This window comes from Callithrix jacchus, chromosome 15 (genome assembly GCF_049354715.1).
Source record: "Callithrix jacchus isolate 240 chromosome 15, calJac240_pri, whole genome shotgun sequence".
Classification (NCBI taxonomy): Eukaryota; Metazoa; Chordata; class Mammalia; order Primates; family Cebidae; genus Callithrix; species Callithrix jacchus.
This window is the reverse complement of record NC_133516.1, coordinates 35256697-35278764: the sequence shown is the minus strand read 5'-3', so window position 1 is coordinate 35278764 and position 22068 is coordinate 35256697. Positions and strand designations below refer to the sequence as shown.

The following is a 22068-nucleotide window of genomic DNA, read 5'->3' as shown; positions in this document are numbered from 1 at the left end:
ATGGTGGCGCGTGCCTGTAGTCCCAGCTACTCAGGAGGCTGAGGCAGGAGAATTGCCTGAACCCAGGAGGTGGAGGTTGCAGTGAGCCGAGATCGCGCCATTGCACTCCAGTCTGGGTAACAAGAGCGAAACTCTGTCTCAAAAAAAAAAAAATACTCTCTACTCTAACTGTTCTTTTTTATTTTTTGAGATGGAGTCTCGCTCTGTCACCCAGGCTGGAGTGCAGTGGCATAATCTCAGCTCACTGCAACCTCCACCTCCCTATTTCAAGCAATTCTTCTGCCTCAGCCTCCCAAGTAACTGGGACTATAGATAGGTTTCTGCCATCACACCTGGCTAATTTTTGTATTTTTAGTAGAGATGGGGTTTCACCATATTGGCTGGGCTGGTCTCGAACTCCTGACCTTGTGATCTGTCTGCCTGGGCTTCCCAAAGTGCTGGGATTACAGGTGTGAGCCACCGCACCTGGCCAACTGTTCTCTCTTTATATATTATTTTTATATATGTTATATTTACATTTGTAAGGTTACCTTTCAGTGTGGATCAGTAGATGAGTACTGAATGCAAACTAAATTCTTCGCCACATTTATTATATTTGTAAGGTTTGTCACCTGTGTGAGTCCTCTAATGTTGTGTTAGCTATGAAGTGCAACTGAAGACTTTGCCACATTTATTGCATCAGTTAGGTGGGCAGTGAGTTCTCTCCAATATGAATTTTCCAATGTCATGCAAGGTGTAGATTTTGATTGAAAATTTTGCCACATGCATTACACTTGTAAGGTCTCTCTCCAGATGGTTAGGTGTAAGTTGCACCTGAGGACCTTGCCATATTCACTGTATTTGTAAAGTTTCTCTCTGGTAGGGATTAGAAGGTTGGCCATAAATCCTGAACATTTGCTAAATGCTTTTCAACATTTGTTACATTTGTAAGGCTTCTCTGTACTATGAATTATTTGATGCTGTGCAAGGTATGAAAGTTGACCAAAGACCTTGCCACATTCATTACATTTGTAAGGTTTTTCTGCATTACTTCTCTTTTGATTGGTTAGGGAAAATTTGTGCCTGAAGTTCTTGCACTCTTATTACATTTGTAAGGTTTCTCTCCAGTATGGATTACAAGATGGGCAGTGAGTCCTGAACACTCTTTAAATGCTTTGCCACATTTGTTACATTTGTGAGGCCTCTCTCAGTATGAATTCTTTGATGTTGTGCAAGGTTTAAATTGCTATTAAACACCTTGTCACACTCACTACATTTGTAAGGCTTCTGTCCAGTATGAATTCTCCAGTGTTCTACCAGGTGTGGATTGCAACTAAAGACCTTGCCACATTCACTGCATTTGTAAGGTTTGGATTACTTGATGGTAAGTAAGGCTTGCAGACACTCTAAAAACTTTGGTGTCTTCGCTGAGTTCATAAGGTTTTCCTCTAATATGTGCTCTCTTTTCTTGTGGGAGTAATGGGAAATCAATAAAATCATTTATTTATTTAAAATGTGTGTTTTGACACTAGAGGAAATTTTTTGAAGTGGTAGAACTGAGGAACTACGGTTTGTAAACTTTTCACTTGATTACTTCCATAATTTTTTTTTTTTTTTTTTTTTTTTTTGAGGTGGAGTTTTGCTCTGTGCCTAGGCTGGAGTGCAGTGGTGCAATCTCGGCTCACTACAACCTCCGCCTCCTGAGTTCAAGCAATTCTCCTTCCTTAGCCTCCCAGGTAGTTGGGACTACACGAACCTGCCACCACGCCCAGCTAATTTTTATATTTTTAATAGAGGCGGGGTTTCACCGTGTTGGCCAGGCTGGTCTCAAACTCCTGAATTTGTGATCCACACGCCCTGGCCTCCCAAAGTGCTGGGATTACAGGCGTGAGCCACCATGCCGATCATAAATTTTTCTTCCAGCTTAAGATAGCTGCAGTTCAGGCAGATGTGACTGAAGGGTTAATCCAAGTTGATTTTTAATAGGCTTGTTTTCTGCATTGCTTCCCAATATATAGTTCCTCTCTGGGTTCACACCCTTGATGCCTTCCCTGCCATCTGGATTGTTTGCTGTCTTCACCCTGCAGAATCCAGAGCTTTCACCTTCTCTCCAACATGGAGATAATACTCAGGTCAGAAAGACAGATTCCCAGGAAGACCAGGTTCCTATAATTCTCCTACATCATTTCCCTATATAAAGCCCTCTGTGCAGGGTCCAGGTATTTCCACTCCTCCTGAGAGAATTCTATGGCCCTATCCGTGAGTGTCAAGTGACCCTGAGTAACAGCTATTCCTGATTCCTTTTCTTTCCTCTTTCTCTTCTGGGCTTCACGACATAGCATGACTCTTTAGAAATCAGTCCATGAGTGGAGCTTGCAGGACTGATAATTGCTCTGGGCAAGTCAGTTAGTGTGTGGTGAGAGCATGTGACGGCCTAGTTCATAACTGTATACTACTGTAGATTTTATAAATACTGAATACTTGGCTGGGCATGGTGGCTCACACCTGTAATCCCAGCATGTATTAGTCTGTTCTCACACTGCTAATAAAGACGTACCCGAAACTGGGTAATTTTTAAAGGAAAGAGGTTTAATTGACTCACAGTTCCACATGGCTGGGGAGGCCTCACAATCATAGCAGATGGTTAAGGGGAAGCAAGACATATCTTATGTGGCAGCAGGCAAGAGAGTGTGTGCCGGCAGACTGCCTTTTATAAAACCATCAGATCTCGTGAGACTTAGTCACTATCACAAGAACTGCATGGGAAAAACCCGCCCCCATGATTCAGTTACCTCCCACCAGCTCCCTCACAGGACATGTGGGGATTATGGGAGCTACAATTCAAGGTGATATTTGGGTAGGGACACAGCCAAACAGTGCTTTTGGAGGACGAGGTGGGCAGATTGCTTGAACTCAGAAGTTTGAGACCAGCCTGGGTAACATGGCGAGACTTCTGTGTACCCTGCGCGTGACCTTCACTCCATGCAATCCATTTCCAGGTCTCATTGGACACATTTTGAGTTAATTCTTGTATATGGCACCAAGTAAAACTCCAACTTGATTATGTATGTGGGTGTCCTGTTGTCCCATCACCATTTGTTGCAAAGATTATTTTTTCACCTTGTTAAAAATCAGTTGCCTATAGACACTTTGGTTTATTTCTGGACTCTCAGTTCCATTCCATTGATATACACATCTATCCTTATGCCACTATCACACTTTGTTTACTGTTGCTTTGGAGTAAGGTTTGAAATCAGGAAGGGTGAGTCCTCCACTGTTATTCTTTTTTAAGATTGTTTTGGTTATTCTGGGTCCCTTGCAATTTCATATGAATTTTAGAATCTGCTTGTCAATTTCCACAAAGAAGCAAGCTGGGATTCTGTTACGGATTTTGTTGAATCTGTAGATCAATTTGAAGAATAGTGCCATCTTAGCCAATATTGGATCTTGGGATCCATAAACAGAAGATGATTTTATTTAGATTTTTAATTTCTTTTTTTTTTTAATTTTTTATTGGATTTTAGGTTTTGGGGTACATGAGCAGAGCATGCAAGACAGTTGCGTAGGTACACACATGGCAGTGTGCTTTGCTTTTCTTCTCCCCTTCACCCACATTTGGCATTTCTCCCCAGGCTATCCCTCCCCACCTCCCCCTCCCACTGGCCCTCCCCTTTTCCCCCCAATAAACCCCAGTGTTTATTACTCCCCTTTCTGTGTCCATGTGTTCTCATTTTTCATCACCCACCTATGAGTGAGAATATGCGCTGTTTCATTTTCTGTTCTTGTGTCAGTTTGCTGAGGATGATGTTCTCCAGATTCATCCATGTCCCTACAAACGACACAAACTCATCATTTCTGATTGCTGCATAATATTCCATGGTGTATATGTGCCACATTTTTCCAATCCAGTCTATTATCAATGGGCATTTTGGTTGATTCCAGGTCTTTGCTATTGTAAACAGTGCTGCAATGAACATTCGTGTACATGTGTCCTTATAGTAGAACGATTTATAGTCTTTTGGATATATACCCAGTAATGGGATTGCTGGGTCAAATGGAATTTCTATTTCTAAGGCCTTGAGGAATCGCCACACTGTCTTCCACAATGGTTGAACTAATTTACACTCCCACCAACAGTGTAGAAGTGTTCCTTTTTCTCCACATCCTCTCCAGCATCTGTTGTCTCCAGATTTTTTAATGATCGCCATTCTAACTGGCGTGAGATGGTATCTCAATGTGGTTTTGATTTGCATCTCTCTGATGACCAGTGACGATGAGCATTTTTTCATATGATTGTTGGCCTCATATATGTCTTCTTTCGTAAAGTATCTGTTCATATCCTTTGCCAACTTTTGAATGGGCTTGTTTGTTTTTTTCCTGTAAATCTGTTTGAGTTCTTTGTAAATTCTGGATATCAGCCCTTTGTCAGTTGGGTAGACTGCGAAAATTTTTTCCCATTCTGTTGGTTGCCGATCCACTCTAGTGACTGTTTCTTTTGCTGTGCAGAAGCTGTGGAGTTTGATTAGGTCCCATTTGTCTATTTTGGCTTTTGTTGCCAATGCTTTTGGTGTTTTGTTCATAAAGTCCTTGCCTACTCCTATGTCCTGGATAGTTTTGCCTAGATTTCCTTCTAGGGTTTTTATGGTGCCAGGTCTTATGTTTAAGTCTTTAATCCATCTGGAGTTAATTTTAGTGTAAGGTGTCAGGAAGGGGTCCAGTTTCTGCTTTCTGCACATGGCTAGCCAGTTTTCCCAACACCATTTGTTAAACATGGAATCCTTTCCCCATTGCTTGTTTTTGTCAGGTTTATCAAAGATTGTATGTATGTTGTGTTGCCTCCGGTGCCTCTGTTTTGTTCCATTGGTCTATATCTCTGTTTTGGTACCAGTACCATGCTGTTTTGATTACTGTAGCCTTGTAGTATAGTTTGAAATCCGGTAGTGTGATGCCCCCCGCTGTGTTCTTTTTGCTTAGAATTGACTTGGCTATGCGGGCTCTCTTTTGGTTCCATATGAAGTTCATGGTGGTTTTTTCCAGTTCTGTGAAGAAAGTTAATGGTAGCTTGATGGGGATAGCGTTGATTCTGTAAATTACTTTGGGCAGTATAGCCATTTTCACGATATTAATTCTTCCTAACCATGAACATGGAATGTTTCTCCATCTGTTTGTGTCCTCTCTTATTTCGTTGAGCAGTGATTTGTAGTTCTCCTTGAAGAGGTCTCTTACGTTCCTTGTGAGTTGTATTCCAAGGTATTTTATTCTTTTTGTAGCAATTGCGAATGGCAGTTCACTCTTGATTTGGCTTTCTTTAAGTCTGTTGTTGGTGTAGACGAATGCTTGTGATTTTTGCACATTGATTTTATATCCTGAGACTTTGCTGAAGTTGCTTATCAGTTTCAGGAGTTTTTGGGCTGAGGCGATGGGGTCTTCTAGGTATACTATCATGTCGTCTGCAAATAGAAACAATTTGGCTTCCACCTTTCCTATTTGAATACCCTTTATTTCTTTTTCTTGCCTGATTGCTCTGGCTAGAACTTCCAGTACTATATTGAATAGGAGTGGTGAGAGAGGGTATCCTTGTCTAGTGCCAGATTTTAAAGGGAATGCTTCCAGTTTTTGCCCATTCAGTATGATATTGGCTGTTGGTTTGTCATAAATAGCTTTTATTACTTTGAGATACGTTCCATCGATACCGAGTTTATTGAGGGTTTTTAGCATAAAGGGCTGTTGAATTTTGTCGAATGCCTTCTCTGCGTCAATTGAGATAATCATGTGGTTTTTGTTTTTGGTTCTGTTTATGTGGTGAATTACGTTGATAGACTTGCGTATGTTGAACCAGCCTTGCATCCCTGGGATGAATCCTACTTGATCATGATGAATAAGTTTTTTGATTTGCTGTTGCAATCGGCTTGCCAATATTTTATTGAAGATTTTTGCATCTATGTTCATCATGGATATTGGCCTGAAGTTTTCTTTTCTCGTTGGGTCTCTGCCGGGTTTTGGTATCAGGATGATGTTGGTCTCATAAAATTATTTGGGAAGAATTCCCTCTTTTTGGATTGTTTGAAATAGTTTTAGAAGGAATGGTACCAGCTCCTCCTTGTGTGTCTGGTAGAATTCGGCTGTGAACCCGTCTGGACCTGGGCTTTTTTTGTGTGGTAGGCTCTTAATTGCTGCCTCAACTTCAGACCTTGTTATTGGTCTATTCATAGTTTCAGCTTCCTCCTGGTTTAGGCTTGGGAGGACACAGGAGTCCAGGAATTTATCCATTTCTTCCAGGTTTACTAGTTTATGCGCATAGAGTTGTTTGTAATATTCTCTGATGATGGTTTGAATTTCTGTGGAATCTGTGGTGGTTTCCCCTTTATCATTTTTTATTGCATCTATTTGGTTGTTCTCTCTTTTATTTTTAATCAATCTGGCTAGTGGTCTGTCTATTTTGTTGATCTTTTCAAAAAACCAGCTCTTGGATTTATTGATTTTTTGAAGGGTTTTTCGTGTCTCAATCTCCTTCAGCTCACCTCTGATCTTAGTTATTTCTTGTCTTCTGCTGGGTTTTGAGTTTTTTTGATCTTGCTCCTCTAGCTCTTTCAAAATTTTGACGATAGGGTGCCAATTTTGGATCTCTCCATTCTCCTCATATGGGCACTTATTGCTATATACTTTCCTCTAGAGACTGCTTTAAATGTGTCCCAGAGGTTCTGGCACGTTGTGTCTTTGTTCTCATTGGTTTCGAAGAACTTCTTTATTTCTGCCTTCATTTTGTTGTTTACCCAGTCAACATTCAAGAGCCAGTTGTTCAGTTTCCATGAAGCTGTGCGGTTCTGGGTTGGTTTCTGAATTCTGAGTTCTAACTTGATTGCACTACGGTCTGAAAGGCTGTTTGTTATGATTTCAGTTATTTTGCATTTGTTGAGCAGTGCTTTACTTCCAATTATGTGGTCAATTTTAGAGTAGGTGTGATGTGGTGCTGAGAAGAATGTGTATTCTGTGGATTTGGGGTGGAGAGTTCTGTAAATGTCTATCAGGTTTGCTTGCTCCAGGTCTGAGTTCAAGCCCTGGATATCCTTGTTGATTTTCTGTCTGGTTGATCTGTCTAGTATTGACAGTGGAGTGTTAAAGTCTCCCACTATTATTGTGTGGGAGTCTAAGTCCTTTTGTAAGTCATTAAGAACTTGCCTTATGTATCTGGGTGCTCCTGCATTGGGTCCATATATGTTTAGGATCATTAGCTCTTCTTGTTGTATTGATCCTTTTACCATTATGTAATGGCCTTCTTTGTCTCTTTTGATCTTTGTTGCTTTAAAGTCTATTTTATCAGAGATGAGAATTGCAACTCCTGCTTTTTTTTGCTTTCCATTAGCTTGGTAAATCTTCCTCCATCCCTTTATTTTGAGCCTTTGTGTATCCTTGCAGGTGAGATGGGTTTCCTGGATACAGCACACTGATGGGTTTTGGATTTTTATCCAATTTGCCAGTCTGTGTCTTTTGATTGGTGCATTTAGTCCATTTACATTTAGGGTTAATATTGTTATGTGTGAATTTGATACTGCCATTTTGATGCTAAGTGGCTGTTTTGCCTGTTAGTTGTTGTAGATTCTTCATTATGTTGAAGCTCTTTAGCATTCAGTGTGATTTTGGAATGGCTGGTACTGGTTGATCCTTTCTATGTGTAGTGCCTCTTTTAGGAGCTCTTGTAAAGCAGGCCTGGTGGTGACAAAATCTCTGAGTACTTGCTTGTTCGCAAAGGATTTTATTTTTCCTTCACTTCTGAAGCTCAGTTTGGCTGGATATGAAATTCTGGGTTGAAAGTTCTTTTCTTTAAGAATGTTGAATATTGGCCCCCACTCTCTTCTGGCTTGTAGTGTTTCTGCTGAGAGATCTGCTGTGAGTCTGATGGGCTTCCCTTTGTGGGTGACCCGTCCTTTCTCCCTGGCTGCCCTTAGTATTCTCTCCTTTTATTTCAACCCTGTTGAATCTGACGATTATGTGCCTTGGGGTTGCTCTTCTTGCAGAATATCTTTGTGGTGTTCTCTGTATTTCCTGCAATTGAGTGTTGGCCTGTCTTGCTAGGTGGGGGAAATTTTCCTGGATGATGTCCTGAAGAGTATTTTCCAGCTTGGATTCATTCTCTTCATCCCCTTCTGGTACACCTATCAAACGTAGGTTAGGTCTTTTCACATAGTCCCACATTTCTTGGAGACTTTGTTCATTCCTTTTTGCGCTTTTTTCTCTGATCTTGGTTTCTCGTTTTATTTCATTGAGTTGGTCTTCGACTTCAGATATTCTTTCTTCTGCTTGGTCAATTCGGCTATTGAAACTTGTGTTTGCTTCGCGAAGTTCTCATATTGTGTTTTTCAGCTCCTTTAATTCATTCATATTCCTCTCTAAGTTATCCATTCTTGTTATCATTTCCTCGAATCTTTTTTCAAATCTTTTTTCAAGGTTCTTAGTTTCTTTGCATTGATTTAATACATGATCTTTTAGCTCACAAAAGTTTCTCATTATCCATCTTCTGAAGTCTAATTCCATCATTTCGTCACAGTCATTCTCCGTCCAGCTTTGTCCCTTGCTTGTGAGGAGTTTTGGTCCTTTCTAGGAGGCGAGGTGTTCTGGTTTCGGGTGTTTTCCTCCTTTTTGCGCTGGTTTCTTCCCATCTTTGTGGATTTGTCCGCTGGTCGTCTGCGTAGTTGCTGACTTTTCGATTGGGTCTCTGAGTGGACACCCAGAATGTTGATGATGAAGTATTTCTGTTGCTTGGTTTTCCTTCTACCAGTCTAGCCCCTTCGCTGTACAACTGCTGAGGTCCGCTCCAGACCCTGCTTGTCTGGGGTGCACCTCTAGCAGCTGTGGCACAGCAAGGGATGCTACCAGTTTCTTTTTCTGCTATCTTTGTCCCAGGATGATGCCTGCCTAATGTCAGTCTTTTGGATATAGAGGGGTCAGGGAGCTGCTTGAGGAGACAGTTTGTACTTTATAGGGGTTTAATTGCTGAGCTGTGCGCTCTGTTGTTCCTTCAGGGCTGTTAGGCTGCTATGTTTGATTCTGCTGCAACAGAGCTCATTAAAAAACCCTTTTTTTTTTTTTTTTTTTTCCCAAATGCTCTGTGTTGAGGGGTTTGGGCTTTATTTTTGGATGTTCGATGAGGTGTCCTGCCCAGCTAGAAGGCAGACTAGCCACTGTTTGGTTGCCGAGGCTCCGCCCTGCTGTTGTGTGATTCGCCCTGTTCCTGCAGGCTCTGCTGTGGTCTCCGCCACGCCCTGCGGCGGAGTCTCTTCGTTGTAGCGTGTTGCCTCAGCAACGGCAGGCTGCGTCAGCAGTGGGCGTGTATCTCAGTAGGGACGGGTTGCCTCAGCAACGGCTGGCTGCCTCAACAGTGGGCGTGTATCTCAGTTGGGGCGGGTTGCCTCGGCAACGGCTGGCTGCGTCAGCATTGGGCGTGTATCTCAGTTGGGGCGGGTTGCCTCAGGAGTGGTGGACGCCCCTCCCCCACAGAGCGTCTGGGACCGTCTGCTCGGGATAGTTTGAAATCGCGGTTTTGTTCGTCCCACTGGGTATCCCAAACGATCTGTCCCTGCAATCCCCTGGGCTGGGCTACTGTCCAAGTCTCGTTCAGTCTCAAGTCCAGCCCTCTCAAATCTCAGGTTGCCGGTTCAACAAGGCCCCCGGACAAGCGCGCCCTGTGGGGATTGCTGGGTAGGGCCGGCCGCCGCCGCCCCGGCTGCCGGCTTCGCCAGGCAGACCTACTGCCTGGCGTCCTGTGTCTTTTTATACTTGGGAGTTTCCCCGTTCTGTGGGCAACAAAGATCAGTCTGGAAATGCAGCTCTGACTCACCGTTTGCGGATTCAACGCGAGCTCCAATCCTGGGTTGTTCTGATTTTTAATTTCTTAACAATGTTTTCTAGAGTATAAATTTTGTACTTCTTTTGTTAAATTTCTTCATAGGTATTCTTTTTTTGTTTTCTTGTTTGTTTGTTAGTTTTTGAGATAGAGTCTCACTCTGTCACAGAGGCTGGAGTGTAGTGGTGTGATCTTGACTCACTGCAACCTCCCCCTCCTGGGTTCAAGCGTTTCTCCTGCCTCAGCCTCCCTAGTAGCTCAGATTACAGGAGTCTGCCATCACGCCTGGATAATTTTAGTATTTTTAGTAGAGACGGGGTTTCACCATGTTGGCCAAGCTGGTCTTGAACTTCTGGCCTCAAGTAATCTTCCCACCTCAACCTCCCAAAGTGCTGGGATTACACATGTGAGCCACTGCACCCAGACTTCCTCAGTATTCTTTGTGATGCCATTATAATTGGAATTTTTTTTCTCTCTGTCCCTCTTTTTTTTTTTTTTTGGTCTTTTATTATTGGAATTTTCTTATATTCATTTGCAATTGCATACAGATACATCTGATTCAAGGTAGCATTTTAATTTCCTTAATTATTATTTTTTTTAACTGTGTACTTTTGAGGTGTGTCCTTAGTGGTTGCCCTAAGGCTTCCTATATACATCTTATTGGAATCAGCTTCAGACTTGTACTAACTTAATTCTAGTGAGATAGAGTGCAGTGGCACCATCTTGACTTACTGCAGCCTTCACCTTCCAGACTTAAGCAGTTCTCCTGCCTCAGCCCCACAAGTAGCTGGGGCTACAGGCATGCACTGTCATTCCTGGTTGATTTTTGTATTTTTTGGAGTTTGCCCACTCTGGCCTCAAACTCCTGAGCTCAGGCAGTTTGCCTGCCTCACCCTCCCAAACTGCTGGGATTACAGGCATGAACCACTGCACCTGGCCTCTCTTTACTCTTATTGTGATACTATTGTTATCTGTAACATACCTATAAATATTACATACTCAACATTACATAGCTATAATTACTTTATATGATTTTATGTGTCTTGAAGTTGAGAGAAGAAAGGAAAGTGTATTTGTAGATTTTCTTATTGTAACTCTGTGATTTCTACATCTCTTTGTTTCTTTGGCTTCAACTTTCCATGTGGAGTCATTTCTGTAGTCTAATACAGCTTTGCTCCCACTTAGCTCCTTTGTTTTGTTATTGGCAAATATATTACATTTCTATATGTTATAGGCTCAACAATATATACATTTTAAAAAATTGTGGTAAAATGGGCATAACTTAAAATATATCATTTTCGTCATTTAAGCCTGTGGTTTAGTGGTATTAAGTATGTTCATGTTGTACAACTATCACCACCATCTATCATCAGAACATTTTTCACGATGCAGAACTGAAACTCTACGCCCATTTAACAATAGTTCCCCATTTCCTGCCCTCACCAGCCTCTGGCAACCACCCTTCTACCATCTGCCTCTATGAATTTGACTATTCTAATCATTTATACAAAGCCTAAACATAAAAGTAAACCTTACCCACAAAGAAAGCTCCATGCCCAGATGTTTTACTGGTGAGTTTTTCCAACCATCTAAGAAAGAACACCAATCATACACAAAGTCTTCCGGAATACTTTAAGAGGGGATACTTCCACCTTATCCACAAAAACCAGCACAACTCTGACATTAAAACTCAATAAGGATATGAAAAATCTGATATGAAAAATATATCAGATCAATATCTCTCATGAACAGAGATGAAAAACCTTTAATCATCTGGATTTGTTACAGATTTTCAAAATGCTGTTCATAAGGGATATTCATAGGCATTTTTCTTTTTCTGTGGTGTCCCTGTCTGGCCCTAGCACCGGAGGCATTGTCAGCCTCATAGAATGAACCAGGAATTGCCCCTTCCTCCTCAACTCTCTGGAAAATTTGAGAAGGATTGGCAACAGTTCCTCTCCAAATGTTTAGTAGAATCACCAGCAAAGCGATCAGGTCTAGGACCTTTCCTTTTTGGGAGTTTGTTGATGATTGATTCATTCTCCTTATTCTAGTTATGGGTCTATTCAGATTTTCTATTTTTTTGTGACTCAGTCTCAGTAGGTTTTATGTTTCTAGGAATGTGTCCATTTCATCTAGGTTTATGCAACTTGTTAGCATAAAATTGTTCATTCTCTTATAATTCTTTTTATTTCTGTAGAGTTGGTAGTAATCTGTTCATTTTAATTTTTTAATTATTTTAGTAAATTTGAGTCATGTCTGTTTTTTAAGACAAGTCAAGTGAAGCAATCTTTTTTTTTTTAAGATGCAGTCTCGCTCAGCCGCCCCAGGCTGGAGTGCAGTAGTGCAATCTTGGCCCACTGCACCTACCGTCTCCCCGGTTCAAGTGATTTTCCTGTCTCAGCCTCACCATCATGCCTGGCTAATTTTTGTATTTTAGTAAAGATGGGGTTTCCCCACGTTGGTCAGGCTGGTCTTGAACTCCTGACTTCAGGTGATCCACCTGCCTCGGCCTCCCAGAGTGCTAGGATTACAGCTGTGAGCCACTGTGACTTTTTTTAAAATTTAAAATATTTGAAATAGGATCTCGCTCCTTCCCCCAGGCTGGACTTTGGCTTGCTACAACCTCTACCTCTCAGGCTCAAGTGATTCTCCCACCTCAGCCTCTAGAATAGCTCGGACTACAGGTGTGGGCCACCATACCCAGCTAATTATTTTTGTACTTTTTGTGGAGACAGGCTTTTACTGTGTTGCCCAGGCTGGTCTTGAACTGTTAGGCTCAACTGATTCACCTGTGTCAGCCTCCTAAAGTGTTAGGGTTACAAGTGTGAGCTACCATGCCTGGCCCCTTAATTCTTTTTTTTCTTTTTTGAGTCATGCTTTGTCGCCAGGTTCGAGTGCAGTGGCACGATCTCAGCTCACTGCAGCCTCCACCTCTCAGGTTCAAGCTATTCTCCTGCCTCAGCCTTTCAAGTAGCTCAGACTACAGGCGAGTGCCACCACACCCAGCTAATTTTTTGTATTTTTAGTAGAGATGGGGTTTCACCATGTAAACCAGGATGGTCTCGATTTCCTGACCTTGTAATCCACCTGCTTTGGCCTCCCAAAGCTGGGATTACAGGCATGAGCCAACACGCCTGGCTAATTTTTTAAATTATTTGTAGAAACAAGGTCTGTCTGTGTTGCCCAGGCTGACCTTGAACTCCTGCCCTCATGCAATCCTCCTACCTAGATCTCCTAAAGTGCTGGGATTACAGGCATGAGCCACTGTGCTCAGACCAATATCTTTCTTTTTTAATGTAAGTGTTTATAGCTATAAGTTCCCCCCATAGCACTGTTTTTGTTGAATTCTGAAAGTTTGATTATATAGTTTTTAATTTTCATTTGTCTCTTTTCTCATTTTCCTTTTGATTCTTCTTTGATCCATTGGTGATTTAAGAGTGTGTTATTTAGGCTAGGCACAGTGGCTCATGCCTGTCATCTCAGCATTATGGGAGCTGAAGCAGGTGGATCACTTGAGTCAGGAGTTTGAGGCCAGCCTGGTAGATATCTGAAACCTGTCTCTACTAAAAATACAAATATTAGCTGGTTGTGGTGTTGGGCACCTGTAATCCCAGCTACTCGGGAGATTGAGGCAGGAGAATTGCTTGAACCTGGGAGGTGGAGGTTGGAGTGAGCCGAGATCACACTACAACACTCCAGCCTGGGCAACTCCATCTCAAAAAACAAAAGTGTTATTTAGTTCCCACAAATTTGTGTATTTTATTTTTCCTTGTTACTGATTTCTAATTTCATCCCACTGTGGTTGGAGAAGATACTCTGTGTGATATCTTTCCTTTAAAATCTATGGAGACTTAATTTGTGGTCTACAATATGCTCTGTCAGGGAGAATGACCCATGTGCATTTGAGAAGAATGAGTATTCTGTTGTTGGGTAAAGAGTATTAGATGTAGGCCAGGCTCAGTGGCTCATGCCTGTAATCCCAGGACTTTGGGAGGCCGAGGCTGGTGGATTGCCCAAGGTCAGGAGTTCAAGACCAGCCTGACAACATGGTAAAACCCCGTCTTTACTAAAAATACAAAATTAGCTTGGGCGTGGTGGTACATGTCTGTAATCCCAGCTACCTGGGAGTCTGAGGCAGAAGAATTGCTTGAACCCAGGAAACAGAGGTTGTAGTGAACTAAGATTGAGCCGTTGTACTCCAGCCTGGGCAACAAAAGTGAAAGACTATCTCAAAAAAAAAAAAAAAAAGTTTTAGATGTCTGTTAGATCTAGTTGGTTTACTGCATTGTTCAAGTCCTCTATTTTCTTTTCTTTCTTTCTTTCTTTTATTTTTTGAGACGGAGTCTTGTACTTAGGCTGGAGTACAGTGGTGCAATGGCTCACTGCAACCTCCACCTCCCTAGTTCAAGCAGTTCCCCTGCCTCAGCCTCCCGAGTAGCTGGGATTACAGGCACATGCCACCATGCCTGGCCAAAATTTTTTTTGTATTTTTAGTAGAGATGAGGTTTCACGATGTTGGCCAGACTGGTCTCTAACTCCTGACCTCAGGCAGTCCGCCCCCGTCAGCCTCCCAAAGTGCTAGGATTACAGGAGTGAGCCACTCAGCCAAGTCCTCTATTTTCTTAATTATCTTCTGCCAGGTTGTTCTATCCATTATTAAGAGTGGGGTATTGAAGTCTCCAATTATTTATGGTTTGTTTTTTACACCCAAAAACAAGCCATCAGTATCTTCATTTGTACACTTAGGTGTATAAATGTTAATAATTGTTCTAATCTTCTTGTTTACGTCTTCTTTTTTTGTCTCTTATAACTTTTTTTAATTTAAATACTATTTTGTCTGATATTTGTAAAGCCATCCCTAATCTTCTTTGGTTACAATTTGTGTGGAATATTTTTTTCAAAATTTTTACTTTCAATCTTTTTGTGTCTTTAGATCTAGAGTCTCTTATAGATAGCTTATAGGTAGATTATGAGTTTTTTTAATCCATCCTGACAATTTCTGTCTTTTGATTGGAGAGTTTAATCCATTTACATTTAAAGTAATTATTGATAAGGAGAGACATATCTTGTAACTGTTTTTCTGTGGTTACAGTGGAGATTTTATTTGACATCCTAAAATTACAATACTCTAGTTTGAATTTATACCAGCTTAACTTCAATAACATATAAAAACTCTGCCCTTTTAACAGCTTTGCCCCAACTCCTTCTAGTTATTGATGTCACAAAAGTATATCTTTGTGCATTTTATGTTTAAAAACAGAAGCTAAAAATTGGTTTTTAAAATCATTAATCTCTTAAATTTTATGGAAAACAAAATATGTCATTGCAAACAAAAGTTACAGTAATATTAGCTTTTAGACTAATTGTTTTGTAATGTATTAGCCTCTTAAATCTTGTAGGAAAAAAAAGAAATTATAAACAGTTGTTACAATAATACTAGCTTTTGCCAGGTGGGGTGGCTCACGCCTGTAATCCCAGTGCTTTGGATGGTCGAGGCAGGCAGATCACAAGATCAGGAGATCGAGACCATTTGGCCAACATAGTGAAACCCTGTCTCTACTAAAAAATACAAAAATGAGCTGGGCATGGTGGTGTGGGCCTGTATTCCCAGCTACTCGGGAGGCTGAGGCAGGAGAATCACTTGAGCTCCGGAGGTGGAGGTTGCAGTGAACCGAGATCATGCCACAGCACTCCAGCCTGGCGACAGCAAGACTTCATCTGAAAAACAAACAACAAAAAAACAATACTAGCTTTTGTAGTTTCCCATCTGTTTACCTTTACCAAAGGGATTTCTTTTATAAATATATTTTTTAGGGCCGGGCGCGGTGGCTCACGCCTGTAATCCCAGCACTTTGGGAGGCTGAGGTGGGTGGATCATGAGGTCAAGAGATCGAGACCATCCTGGTCAACATGGTGAAACCCCGTCTCTACTAAAAATACAAAAAATTAGCTGGGCATGGTGGCTTGTGCCTGTAATCCCAGCTACTCAGGAGGCTGAGGCAGGAGAATTGCCTGAACTCAGGAGGCGGAGATTGCATTGAGCCGAGATCGTGCCATTGCACTCCAGCCTGGGTAACGAGTGAAACTCCGTCTCAAAAAATAAATAAATAAATACATACATACATACATTTTTTATTGTTAATCAACACATCATAATTGTACATATTTATAGAGTACAATATGTTCTGATATAAGTATACAATGTGGTTTGATTAAATCAAGCTAATCAACATGTCTGTCACCTCAAGTATTTATCATTTTGTTGCAATGAAAACATTTGAAATTCTCTTAGCAATTTTGAAATATGTAATACATTTTTATTAAATGTATTCACCATGTTGTGCAGTGTATCTTAAAATACTTACTTCCTCTGTATAACTGAACCTTGTACCCTTGATCACCACTTGCCCATTCTCCCTACCCTCCAGCCTCTGGTAAACACCATTCTCCTCTCTGTTCCTATCAATTTGATTAATTTGATTGTTTTTAAGACAGTTTTCTTTCTTCATAAAGCTTCAAGTTACTTAGTGTCATTTCATTTCAACCTGCAGAATTCCCTTGAATATTCCTTATAGGGAAAATCTATAGTGTTAATGAATTCTGTCTGCTTTTATCTGTAAATATCTTATTGGGGATCCTTTGTATGTGACAAGTTGCTTCTCTGATGCTGTTTTCAGGATTGCCTTTTGACAGTGTGTGTATATGTGTTTGTGGGTGTGTGTTTTAAGACAAAGTCTCACTCTGTCACCCAGGGTAGAGTGTAGTGGCAACCTCCACCTCCCGGGTTCTTGAGATTCTTGTGACTCAGCCTCCTGCATAGCTGGGATCACTGGCACGTGCTACCATGCTGGGCTAATTTTCGTATTTTTAGTAGAGTCAGGGTTTCACCTCGTCAGCCAGGTTGGTCTTGAACTTTTGACCTCAAGTGATCTGCCTGCCATAGCCTCCCAAAGTGCTGGGATAATAGGTGTGAATCACTGAGCCTGGCTGTGTCTTTTGACAGTTTGATTATAATGTGTCTCAGTATGGAATCAAGTTCATCCTACTTGGAGTTTGTTGAGCTTCTTGGATGTTTATATTTATTTTGTCTTTAAATATTTGTCTTTCATCAAACTTGAGAATTTTTCAGTTATTATTTCTTCAGATCATTTATCTGATCCTCTCTCTCCTCTTTCTCTGGGACTACCACATTGCATACATTGGGCTGCTTAATGGTGTCCTATAGGTCCTTTAGGCTCTCATCACTTTCTGTGGTCTTTTTACTTCTGTTCTTCAGACTTGATACTTTTAATTATTCTATCTTCAGGTTCACTATTTCTTTCTTCTGCTTCCTCAGATTTGCTTTTTCATTGCAGTTATTGTACTTTTCAGCTTAGAATTTCTTTTTTTTCAGACTGGTTGCAGTGGCTCACGCCTGTATTCCCAGCACTTTGGGAGCCTGGCACAGGCGGATCACTTGAGGTCAGGAGTTCAACCAGCCTGATTAACATGGTGAAACCCCATACACTAAAAATACAAAAATTAGGCATGATGGTACATGCCAGTGATCCCAGACAGGGTCTTGCTCTGTCATCCAGGCTGGAGTACAATGGCATATTCACAGCTCACTGCAGCTTCAACCTCCCAGACTTAAGCAATTCTCCTGTCTCAGCCTCCCTAGTAGCTTGAACAACAGGTGTGCCCCACCACACCTAGCTAATAAAATTTTTTTTTTTTTTGGTAGAGACAGGGTGTCCCTGTGTTGCCCAGGTGTGTCTTGAACTCCTGGGCTCAAGCGATTCTCCTGCCTTGGCCTCCCAAAGATCTGGGATTCTAGGCATAAGCCACCGTACCCAGTGGCTTTGGAATATACTGCTCCTTCCATGTGTGGCCCCCAAAAGGGGAAAAAGAGAAAAATGAAGGGGGAGAAATAAAGCCACCAGCCTTTTAAATAGCCAGGAAGTCACTTAAGCTAGAGGGAGAGAGGTTTGCAACAGTGTCAGTGATGGTTGCAACATTGGTTTTCTGCTTCTGTGTCTATACCTCAGTGATCAGAAGCAGCTGTCAGTACACAGATCCCTGATGTTTGGAGGACTGGTTTCTTACTGCCTACCCTGGTTCTTGCAAGCATCATGCAAGCTGCTTCAGGAACAGACACTATGACGGTCTGCCACTGGGTGCAGGGTGCTTAGGGATGAAATTAACCACAATTTAACTTCTAAGACTTTCCCCAGATGTTTCCGGCCTTCAGTAGAATCCATAGTTTTAAAACAGTTACATAAAAGAGATTCTGTCAGTACAATTTTTGCCTGAGTGAGGAGATGGATTCCTTATGCTTCTTACTCTTCATCTTCTACACTACTGTTTCATACAATAGCTTTTCAAATTAGTTAAGAGAGGCATTATGTGTTTGTACTGTGTTTCATAGTTACCTTTACCAGTAAGTACCCTTTTGTGTTTTCACATTGCTTTGAGTTACTGTGTAGGGTCTCATCCTTTTAGCCTTGATGGACTTCCCTTAGTGTGTCCTGTAATGTTGGTCTGCTAGCCACAGATTCTCTGTATTTGTTTATCTGGGAATTTTTCATTTCACTTTTATTTTTGAATGATAGATTTTCTGGATATGGGATTCTTTGTTGACAGTTTTTTGGAGCACTTTGAATGTTATCCTTCTGCCTTCTAGTCTCCATTGTTTATGAGGAGACATTAACTGTGAATGTTATTGGTGTTGCCTTCTAATAATGTTATTTTCATCTTGCTGCTTTTGAGATTTTCTGTTTTTGACTTTAAGCACTTTAACCTTGATGTGTCTGTCTGTGGATCTCTTTGAGTTTATTCTACTTCGAAGTTCATTTAGCTTCTTGGATGTGTAGATCAGTGTTTTTCAATAAATTGTAAAGTATTCAGGCATTATTTCCTAAAATTTTTTTTGCTGCTCCTTTTTTTTTTCTTTCTTTGAGACCGAGTCTTGCTCTGTCACCCAGGCTGGAGTGCAGTGGTGCAATCTTGGCTCACGGCAACTTCCATCTCCTGGGTTCTTGGCATGGTGGTGTGCATCTGGAGTCCTAGCTACTCATCTGCTTCAGCCTCCCAAGTAGCTGGCACTACAGGCACATACCACCACGCCTGGCTAATTTTTGTATTTTTAATAGAGATGGGATTTCACCATGTTGGCCAAGCTGTACTCGTGCTCTTGACCTGAAGTACTCGTAGTCTTGACACCATGCCTGACCTATAGTTTTATTTCTAAAGAGCTAACTAGGAAGTGGGAGAAGGAGGAAAAGAAGAGTGGGAAAACAAAGAATTTAAAAATAAATAATTGAATTAAATAATTGAGGTCAGGTGCAGTGCTGTAATCCCAGCACCTGGGGAGGCCAAGGTGGGCGGATAACTTGAGGTCAAGAGTTTGAGACCAGCCTGGCCAACATGATGAAACCCCATCTCTACTAAAAATACAAAAATTAGCTTGGCATGGTGGTGGGTGCCTGTAATACCAGCTACTTGGGAGACTGAGGCATGAAAATTGCTTGAACCCGGGGGCAGAGGTTGCAGTGAGCTGAGATTGTGTCACTGTACCATTTAATTAAAATGGAGGTTTTACCATGTTGGCCAGGCTGCTCTTGAACTCCTGACTTTAAGTGATCTACCCACCTCAGCATACCAACGTGCTGGGATTACAGGTACGAGCCAGGGCGCTTGGCCTAGGCCCCATAATTTTTAGCAGTCCTGTACCCAAAGTAGAGCCTACATCCTAGTAGTACCCTGGGCTAGGTGGAAGAAGGGAGCTCCCACTTCTTGCCTGCACTCTCCTGAAATGTAGCCTCAACGACAGGCAGCAGGATGAGATCTGCCGATGTCCTGCCCTCCCAAGAAGATCTGTTCAACTGGAAGCTGCAGGGAAACAAAGGCCTATGTTCTTGGCTTCACTGGCCCGGAGTGGAATTTTTGTCTCACTTAGGTGGGGTGGAGAAAGGTAGCAGTTGCTCTTGATTTGCATACCACTGAGTCTTACTGTTCTTATACTAAAGTTTAGATTTTCTCAAATAGATGTTTCTTCTGTCAAAAGACAAAATTACAACACATTTTGTTTAAAGATCTCTTAGTGATTCTGGCATTGGGGAACACTTCATTCTATAAAATAGAATAAATGTTTAATGAGTGAAGCAGAGGAGATTGGCTTTATAGATAGAAAAGGGGTTGGATAAAGCAGAAAAAAAGAGCAAAAAGTGGATTTGTCTCAGTTGATAGGGTAGCTCCCGAAAAAAAGTGGATTGGTCATTTTAGGGTGGGGACAAGGAGACACAATAATAGAAAAATAATTGATTGGTTGACATCAGGTTACTCCAGATGAAACTTCACATGATGTCAGTTGAAACTGGCCTGTTTGGAAAATTAGGCTGTTAGCTCTTTCAGTCTCTCAATTACTTGAAAGGCCAGATGACAGCTCAGTTTCGGTTTGGTGAGCATGAGTGACTCCTTTATGATTTTTAGTCTGGACTGTTGGGCCTAGTGTTATGGGATCTTTGGGGTGTCACTTTTCTGGCCAGAAACATCTGTGGCTGATGGTGCCTTTGCCTGAGTTTTGCTCAGGCCCACTGGGCTTGTTCTGCCCATGGCCTGGCATTGCATTCGGCTCATATTACCAGCCTGTATCCCACGCCTGCCAAGGGAGAATAGGGCGTGGAGCAGCGGAGTGTGAGAGTGAGCATGGTGTCCAGCCACTGCACAGTCAAGACACTCCAGCTGCTGCAGCGGGGTGGGCATCTCCAGATGCCGGCATGGGCACTGGCCCTCTGTGAGGCTACAGCCAGACCAGGTACACCTCAAGCAGCTTCCACTGCTGGCACTGGGGAACACTGGTGAAGCTTGGAGATGCCAGGAACCACAGGGCCCCAAAGAGGGTTAGTGTTATGGGATCTTTGGAGTATCACTTGGCTTGGGGAGCTCCCAGGTCTGGGCTCCTTGAAGGGCCACAGCCCTTCTCTCCTCTTCACATGCAGCATGGTGAGAAAGTGGCATGTTTCAACTCCTAACATGTTTACATTACAGTTCTTTTAGCCTCACCATTCAGTGGGTCCCGAGTTCTTGTCCTGTGACCAGGAAGAGGTATGAAAACAAATGAAGGGTAAAGAAGACCAAGAGAAACTATTGAGAGAGCAGCTCAGAGGAGACCCGTAGGGGGCAGCTTCTTTCCATAGCCAGGGTGTCTCGTATGCAGCTGGTCATCTTGATGAGTGTTGAGCTCTCAGCAGAAGGGTAGCTTCTCTCTGCAGGTGGTCATCCCATTGTCTGTTCTGCTCTGGTGGAGCCCAGGGATTTTAGGGGCCTTAGACAGGAGGAATTACCCACCAATTGGTCCATGGGCAAACCCAGAAAAGGCATCACAAGTTCCCACTCTGGTCTGTGGGACTAGCAGCCCCATCCCAGCCTTCAGGCCCTCCCTGGCCCGAAGGTGGGGCCTTACCAGGGACCCACCCCCTTCTGCCCAGAGCCTGTCTGCCTCCTGCTTGGGGCCCCGGCTGCTGATGCCAAAGGGCATATGCAGGCTAATGCCAAGCTGCCCTCCGCACCCCCTCACCTTGCCTCCACCATCCTGTGCTTGTTTGAGCCCAAAGTCTGAAGAAGGACAAAGCCGGAGGAGGCTGGCGTGTCATAGCTACCCCAAACATGCACACACCTGGCCAGGCTTTGACGGTGCCTGGACTCGGCCCAACCCTACTCTCAGATTGGAGCTGGCAGTGGGGGTAGTGGGTAGAGGCCAGGCAGTGGGAGCAGACTCCCCAGAGCCTGCGGAGCAGTGGGGGCCGCTCAGGCTTGGCTCCACCTTGGGGCACCTCTCTGCCTGCCCCTTTGTGCCTGACCATGCTGCTTCCCAACTGGCAGGTGACTCAGCCAGGCTCCATCCCAGCAACCTCCAGGGCAGTGGGCTCTGGGGGGGACTCCCAGGGGCCGGCTTCGGGGACTGTCTGCTTCCTCCCCTAGCCCTCCCCACAGCTGGGGCAGGTGTCCGGAGTAGTGGAGGATCTCGGCCTGGGGGTGGGTCCTGTCTGCACGAAGGTGGGCATGGCCTGGTTACCTGCTTTGGGGACACAGGGCGCAGGGTTCCATTAGTGCCACTGCTGTTCCTGCAGCTGCTCCTGCCATCACTGTTCACACCTCCCTGCTGCTGCCAGTGTGATGGTAGCGGCTGTTCCTGATGGCTTGTGGCTGCCATCACTAGTGTAGGAGTTTAGTCCAAAACAGTGGGCTCCTATAATTTTTATTTT

General features: G+C 42.8%; 1 protein-coding gene and 1 pseudogene across 25 annotated transcripts in view; one reads left to right on the top strand and one right to left on the bottom strand.

Annotated features, from left to right (window-relative positions):
* The window catches only part of NEK4 (NIMA related kinase 4), a 70435-nt gene that overhangs the window by 44515 nt on the left and 3852 nt on the right, over positions 1-22068 (top strand). The gene's annotated exons all lie outside the window — the stretch shown is intronic.
* On the bottom strand, positions 683-22016 carry LOC144579452 (uncharacterized; annotated as a pseudogene).